This window comes from Symphodus melops (genome assembly GCF_947650265.1).
Source record: "Symphodus melops genome assembly, chromosome: 2".
Classification (NCBI taxonomy): Eukaryota; Metazoa; Chordata; class Actinopteri; order Labriformes; family Labridae; genus Symphodus; species Symphodus melops.
Window position 1 is genome coordinate 30,365,332 of NC_136692.1, and position 7,470 is coordinate 30,372,801.

Genomic DNA, 7,470 nt, shown 5'->3' on the forward strand with positions numbered 1-7,470 from the left:
CCTCCATTGCAATGTCACTATTAAAATCTGCAACACAAAGAGCTCCACTGAAAAACTATCCCTCTGGACTCTCACCTACCCACACACACACACACACACAGTGGCGTATAGAAGTGTTTCTGTAAGATCTCTGAGCTGAGTGGAAGGAGGAGGAGGAGAGCAGAGGGGGAGATAAAGTAAGTGCATTTCAGTCTCTCTGCACGTCCTACTGCGTCATACACACACACACACACACACACATTCCTCCTCTCTGTGACTCACCCCCCCCCCCCCCCCCCCCCAAACTATGCTCAGCCTCCCAACAATCAATCTATCCGTCCTCTGCTATCGGCCCTGCTCTTTCTGCTTCACTCTCCACCTCAGCCCTCAGTCCCTTCAATAACTTTCTTTTCATCTTTCTCAACTTTTCCTCTTGTGGCAAAAATCCCACCAAGGCCTCCCATTCCACCCATCTCTCCCTCGCAGGGTTCCCCTCCAAGCCTCCATCGTGCCGTCTTTTCTTATGCAACCACAGCCATGGTTGAGGGGAGGAAATAGCCCTGCAATGCAGCACAGTTATAAAATAGCAGCAGACATTATGGGGGCTGCAGCTGGGAACAAACGCTGCCACTTCCCCCGCCGTTGAGTGGTTTCTGTGCGGCAGTGTGCTGCGTCGAAACACCAGTTTGGACCCTTAATTTGACATGTTTGATCCACGGCAAGCTGACCTTTGCATGACCTGTGGTTTTTTAGGGCTTTTCCTTAAGGTCAGATCAGTGCAACCTGGCAGCTGGATTCATTTCAGAAATATGTGTCCCGCTCACAAGGTTCAAACTTGTTATATTGTAACTTGAACCAAGTTGCAAAACAAGTTATGATACCGATAAATGTTTCAGACTCGGCTGACATCTGTGAATTTGTCCTCATCCAACCTGTCATGTCTGACATTTTTTTTCAGCAGGTTTGATACCTTGGCAAGACTTCAAGGTGTTGTCATTCATTTAAATGTGAGGCGTTGTCTTCAGGTCTTCCATAGAAAAAATGTGCAGGGCTTTGCAGTGGCATAAAGTTTTCCAAAATAAAGCAGCACTACTTCCCCTCAGGACTCAAGAGAATAAAAGCATCTTTAAAGTTTATCTCGAGAGGGAAGCGTTAGATTCAAGACAGCTGCTGTCACGCCAAATCTCATTATATATAAGAATAAAAGACCCATTAAGTCAATTAAAATGAAAATAGAAACATAGTCACCAGTAACAGAAAAAACATCAAAATAGAAAGAAAAATGTAAAAATGAGTACGGAAGCCCTATAGGGACATTTATGGAGGGATGATGTTTCCACTCTGTCTCACTGAGGCTGATATATACACATGCACAAACAGGACCTGGACATGCACATGGAGGGATGACAGAGTGAGGGGGCGGCCCACAGCAGGCACTCCTGAGCTGGTTTTGGGGGGGATTCTGTGCCTTGCTTTAAGGGCACCTTAAAGGGCAGTGCTCAGGAAGTGGTCTAGCACTCCAGCTACCAAACCAATTTTCAGATTTTTGGTCCGCACCGGGACTTGGATCGGTGACCCTCCGGTTCCCAACCGAAGTCGCTACGGACTGAGCTACTAAGCATTGTAATCTTGAGATGATAACATATATAAGCCAAGAACCTCGCAAAAAAAAAAAAAGATTCCCTATGAGAACAGGAAAACATTGTAAAATAAAATGAAAATGAGTGTTTATATGTCCCTTTAGGGCTTCCATAGTATCACAATGGAGTAAGGTTATTTTTTATATAAAAGTCTGACTAACTGGGTGGAAGAAGCTGCTCTTCAGTCAGCTGGTGGTTTCTTTGAGGGTCCTGCATCTCTATCCTGGGAGCATCAGTGTGTGGAGCCCTCGATCACCCTCTGGGATTTCCTGAACTTTGCTCTCTATGGACAAAAGTAAAATATTTAATATCAATAATGAAAAACAATATAAGCAATGACTAATACATGCAAGGGTAAATATGACAGTAGTAATTTCCCCTTGAGGGATTAATTAAATGTAAAAAATGATTAACTATAGTGCAAAACTGCTGGAATTAAAAAAGTGCAATGTGTTATTATTTAAGTTATGGGTTAATTTACACTATTTCAGCTGATTCTTCTCAACACTTTGTTTTTATTGAACTGTTATTCTACAACTCTTTTAGGTACAGATTTGAGGTCACCCCCACCCCCCATCTCAGGTCCAAACCAAACAGGGACAGAGGACCAACATGAACATTCATTCAGAGGACACAAGAGGACTAAGGAGACGAAACAAGTGTTCACAGACCATCTAAAAGAAGAGGAAAAACAAACAAAGAAAAAACTAATGAATAAATAATGAAACAGATTAAAAAAATAAATAAATAATGGCAGTCAGAAACAGAAGTTTTTATTATTTAATTGTTATTTTGTTTTTACTCCTTGTTTTATTCTGAAGGCCAGAAAGCACGCACGTCCGGTCTCGTTGTCTGTGTTACCTTGACAACAAACTGCTTCGCCGGGTTCGTGCGCGTGCCCGGGACAGTTCGGGATCCAGTCCAGATGCCCGAAAAAAAAACCGTCGGCAGGTAACTGAGAGCAGAAGAGGAAGAAGAGGAGGTCGGTGTGAAGACGGCGTCACCGGAAGAGTCCAGGTAACCACCGTTTCTCTGGCAACACCGCGAACACGTTAAATAGAGGATTTATAACTTTAGCTGAAGCTAACGTTAGCTCCCTTTAAGAGTGAACGTTTGGTTCACCTTTTAAAGTGACGTCAGCACGTTGGGACGGTTCGGGAGCTTGTTTTAAACTCTTTTACAAACAGTCGTCTGTCATTGAAGCTGCTGAAACGATGTGACGCCGGTTTCTCTGTCCGGTTCATCAACTTTGTGCGAAAGTGAGATTGCAGGCGAAGTAAGCGAAGTGAGTTCGCCTCCATTCATCGTCTATGTGGAACGAGCGACGCAAGGCATTGTGGGACTACCTGACACGCATGAGGGTGAAATATTGAACTTGTTCTTCATGATGGATGAAGATGCGGGTGTGTTTACGCCAAGGTTGACTAGTGACGTAGTGATCCAGATTAGTGAGTCCCAAAGTGGAGGGCGAGCCACCCAGAGGGGGGTCCACTCCTGAACATTTAAAATCATTAAATCATGTGTACGTTTTACTTTGTTAACCTTTATGTTGGTTGGCTCCGATTATTTAATTTACACACATACCCTGTAGCTTCAGTGTTTAGCCAGCTCTGCATGTGGTGGACACTGTAGCTTCAGTGTTTAGCCAGCTCTGCATGTGGTGGACACTGTAGCTTCAGTGTTTAGCCAGCTCTGCATGCGGTGGACACTGTAGCTTCAGTGTTTAGCCAGCTCTGCATGTGGTGGACACTGTAGCTTCAGTGTTTAGCCAGCTCTGCATGTGGTGGACACTGTAGCTTCAGTGTTTAGCCAGCTCTGCATGGGTCTGTAAAGCTTTCTGCGTTCTAACCTCTCTCCATGTTTCATCTCCAACATTGATCCTAGTTTGAGCAGCTTTCTGCTGCTGGAGCTTATTAGAAACATGCAGAGGCTTTTTAGCTCGGGTACAATCACTTCTATCTGAAGCAGTTCCACTGCCCGCTTCCATCGCTGCAACACCTGTTCACCTGATAACTGCTCTCATATCTGGCAAACCCAGGGGCGTCCAAAACGGCCTTCAAAGCCCCGCCTACCTTCTCTGGTCCAATCAGATCCAGAGCATTCAGGAGCAGAATCTAAAGTTAGAAGGAGGACATACTGGCTGCTGCATTGTTGTCAGAGAAGCTTCAACACAGCAGGTTTCCTTCATGACCACAGAGGAAGAGAGCAGCTCTCTGATTGGCTGATTGATCACAGAGGAAGAGAGCAGCTCTCTGATTGGCTGATTGATCACAGAGGAAGAGAGCGTCATCATCTCTCTCTTTGTTTCACCTCCTTATTGATAATGCTTTATATATTTTATTTTCCGACACAGTAAAGACGAGTCCCTGTGTGTGTGTGTGTGTGTGTGTGTGTGTGTGTGTGTGTGTGTGTGGATGGACTGTCCCTGCAGTGGACATTAGATGGCAGTATCTCATTGATAGAGAACAGCTAGACCGAGGCCCTGAATGGTAGGAAGATCATCTTGTGACTGTTGTATTATAGCCATGCCTTAACAAAAAAATATAGATATTGAATAGATAATAGATATTGATCCTTGAGGTTTTGAATGAATGAGAAGAAGTCAAAGAAAAGTAGAAATGCCTTCTTGATGTGGATTTCTTTAAGGGACTGAGTTTGGAGCCCTGACCCTCGGGGTTTATCACGAGTCCTGGGTCTGATCTTCATGATAGTCCTGCAGAGGGTCATGATGAAGGTCACGGCCCATGGATTTGTTTGCTCTTTAGTTTCATCAGAGTGAAGTTATCATAGACTGTGTGTGTGTGTGTGTGTGTGTGTGTCTTTGCCAAGCAGGATGTCCTGAACATGTAAACACGGTGGTGAGTTTATTCAGTGTCACTGTATTTGTTCAGTTGGCCCTTTAAGGTCGTCCTCTCTCTTTAAACACAGCTGTGTGCTGAATCATAATTTGACGTGGCAGCCATGATGTCAGTGCTACACATAATGATCACCCCTTTAGCCTCCTCGCGCAGACACGGGCCTCACGAACTCATCATTCTCCGTCTTATACATGATGACAACTCTCCGTGTGATTTCCCAGTTTCAGATGATTTGTTTTGTCTCACAGAGTGAACATCAGTGCGGCACAAACGGCACTTGTTATACAAGTCGTCCCTCTCGCTGGTTTACCAAGCTGTGAAAACTAATTATTCACTTATTATTCTCCAACACTGAGCGTTATCTTCAGCTGTGTCCATCGTCTGCAAGCCCGCCCGCCCACATCACCACCTCATGACTCTTTAAATGTCCGCTGGCTCACACTCTGAATACGATGGACTGTCAGGTCTCACCTCTGTGTAACAAGAGTCAACTTATTATCAGCACTTCTGACCAATCAGAATTCATCATTTCACAGGAACTGAGTGGCGTACATATATTGTATATATTTTATTTTCTATTTTATTTGATGTTACGAACATGATGGCAAAATGTTAAACTTGTGTTTCTGTTGAAAACTAATAAAAATGTGTTACAACAACAACAACAAGTCAGGTGGACTGTGTGTGTGTGTGTGTGTGTGTGTGTGTGTGTGTGTGTGTGTGTGTGTGTGTGTGTGTGTGTGTGTGTGTGTGTGTGTGTGTGTGTGTGTGTGTGTGTGTGTGTGTGTGTGTGTAATCACAGGTCTAAATCTATCAAACTTCTATTAGTCATTGTTTTTAAATGTATAATAATAATAAGATGATATTGTTGTAATCATTGTTATTGTTTTAACACCTACACCTGGCCACGTCACCACTTAGTTCATGACTTTTTACCTGTGTAGTTAGTTTATTGAAATGAATTCTTCTGAGGATAAATCAGAGAAGTTATCCTGAAACATTTCAGTACTTTGAGGAACCAAGACGCCTTTATGTCCCCGAGCTTTAAATAAACTCTGAGACGTGGCAGTCTGCAGCACTCTGCATCGATTTTATTGCCCTGTTTTTGTTTGACCTCTGGCTGCAGCTGTGTCTGATCAAGGTGGAGGACTCCGGGCCGCAGACAGTCCTGACCAATCAGACGAGCAGAGTCGAGGCCAATGTTCATCAGTGTCTGTGCTTGTTCTTATCTGTGTTGGTTTGTGGGCGGGTGCAGCTCTGGACAGAGGCTGATTGTCACTGCGATGATTAACAACTCGAACCTGGCACGATAAAAGCTTCTTATACTGGTGTTTCTGCTGACTCATCAAACTGAACAGCAGAAGAGAACGGCTACAAAGCTACAGTGGACGTAGCACAACATGCTAACGCTGTCTCAGTCTTTTAAACCTGCAAGGTTAGACTTAAAGGGACACTTCACCCGTTTGCATGAAGCTTTGCATCGTTAGAAACTTTGAATGACGAGGATCCTCGATGACGCAGAAGTCTTCCTTCAGCGTCATTGGAGGCTGTTTAGGTTCGCGGGGGTGTTCGACCACTGAAGCCACAGACCTATCACAGATCAGTGGGCGGGACCCCAGAATCTAAACTTACCTGTCAAAGGTGACTCAGACATTCGATCTCGGTGTTATAAAATGTTTCAGTTGTAAATATTTGAAAATCTTTTAGTGTTTTTTGGTATACTGTACTTCTTTAATATTCTGTATCGGTCCCCTCCACACATAGTTTAAAACCACCATCACCTCTCCTGCCCGGTGTTTCCTCGTGCAGGAGAAGAAGGAGATAAAGCAGCGATGTCTCTAACATGCTGCTGTACACGATACCACGTGTCCATCAGGAGACTTTCAAGAAGAGGATTCTTTAGAGTCTGCTGAGTGCAGATCTAGCTTGAGGGGGAGTTCTGATGTATCAATAGTTATTGTTCTGTTGTGTAGCCTGTCTGTCCTTTATGCTGCTGTATGACTGTTAATGTGTTAGGTTAGCATAGCGAGCTAGCCCGTTGCTCCTAGTGCTGTGGAGTCGTTGAATACCTTGCCTTTCCACATTTCATCATGTCTGTTCTTTGTGTGGGATTGTATGAAATTGAAACTGGACTGGCTGGTTCTGTTTTCATTGTCACGCCCGCTAACTAAGCCAGGCGAGAAAGGTGCGGCAGAAACGATCGACGCTAAAGCAGCATTATTGAGGGACTGGTTTGTCCAGCTGAGAGGGGGCTGAAAGGTTCACGGAGATCTGTGTAACGATCAACAATACGATCTGCATCATTTCTGATTCCAGGAGGAGTTTTTGGCCCCTCTACGGCGATACAATTCAGTGACTTCAAATCGATTCAGTCGCTTGTTTTGGCCAGAGAACGGGCCAGCGGACGGCTCCTAGAAGCTGTTCTTTGGAAGTAACTGAGGGGTGAAAAGGAATGAAAAATACTGCCACCTTTAATTCACCTTTTTCAGGAGCAAGGCAGTGCAGTGTTTAACCAAGAAATGTCACGTTCTATAATGAGATACTCAAACAAAGGGAGGGACCCTCACACATGCTGTTGCTCTAACATTTTCAAAGATGTCAGCTGGTCCACGTGACGTGGCCGAACACTTGTGTGTGTGTTCACTAAATCACCAGCAGCAGTACTGAACTCTTCTTCTTCTTCTTCTTCTTCTTCTCCTTCTCCTCTCCTTCTCCTCCTCCTCCTCCTCCTCCTCCTCCTCCTCCTCCTCCTCCTCCTCCTCCTCCTTCTTCTTCTTCTTCTTCTTCTTCTTCTTCTTCTTCTTCTTCTTCTTCTTCTTCTTCTTCTTCTTCTTCTTCTTCTTCTTCTTCTTCTTCTTCTTCTTCTTCTTCTTCTTCTTCTTCTTCTTCTTCTTCTTCTTCTTCTTCTTCTTCTTCTTCTTCTTCTTCTTCTTCTTCTTCTTCTTCTTCTTCTTCTTCTTCTTTCTTCTTCTTCTTCTTCTTCTTCTTCTTCT

General features: G+C 44.2%; 1 protein-coding gene across 1 annotated transcript in view; it reads left to right on the forward strand.

Moving 5' to 3' along the window:
- The first annotated feature begins 2,591 nt into the window (after positions 1–2,591).
- The window catches only part of LOC306818708 (bifunctional UDP-N-acetylglucosamine 2-epimerase/N-acetylmannosamine kinase-like), a 15,117-nt gene continuing 10,238 nt past the window's right edge, over positions 2,592–7,470 (forward strand). The window contains exon 1 of the mRNA XM_079336418.1: positions 2,592–2,636. The gene's annotated coding sequence lies outside the window, so the exon portion shown is untranslated. The remainder of the gene's footprint in view (positions 2,637–7,470) is intronic.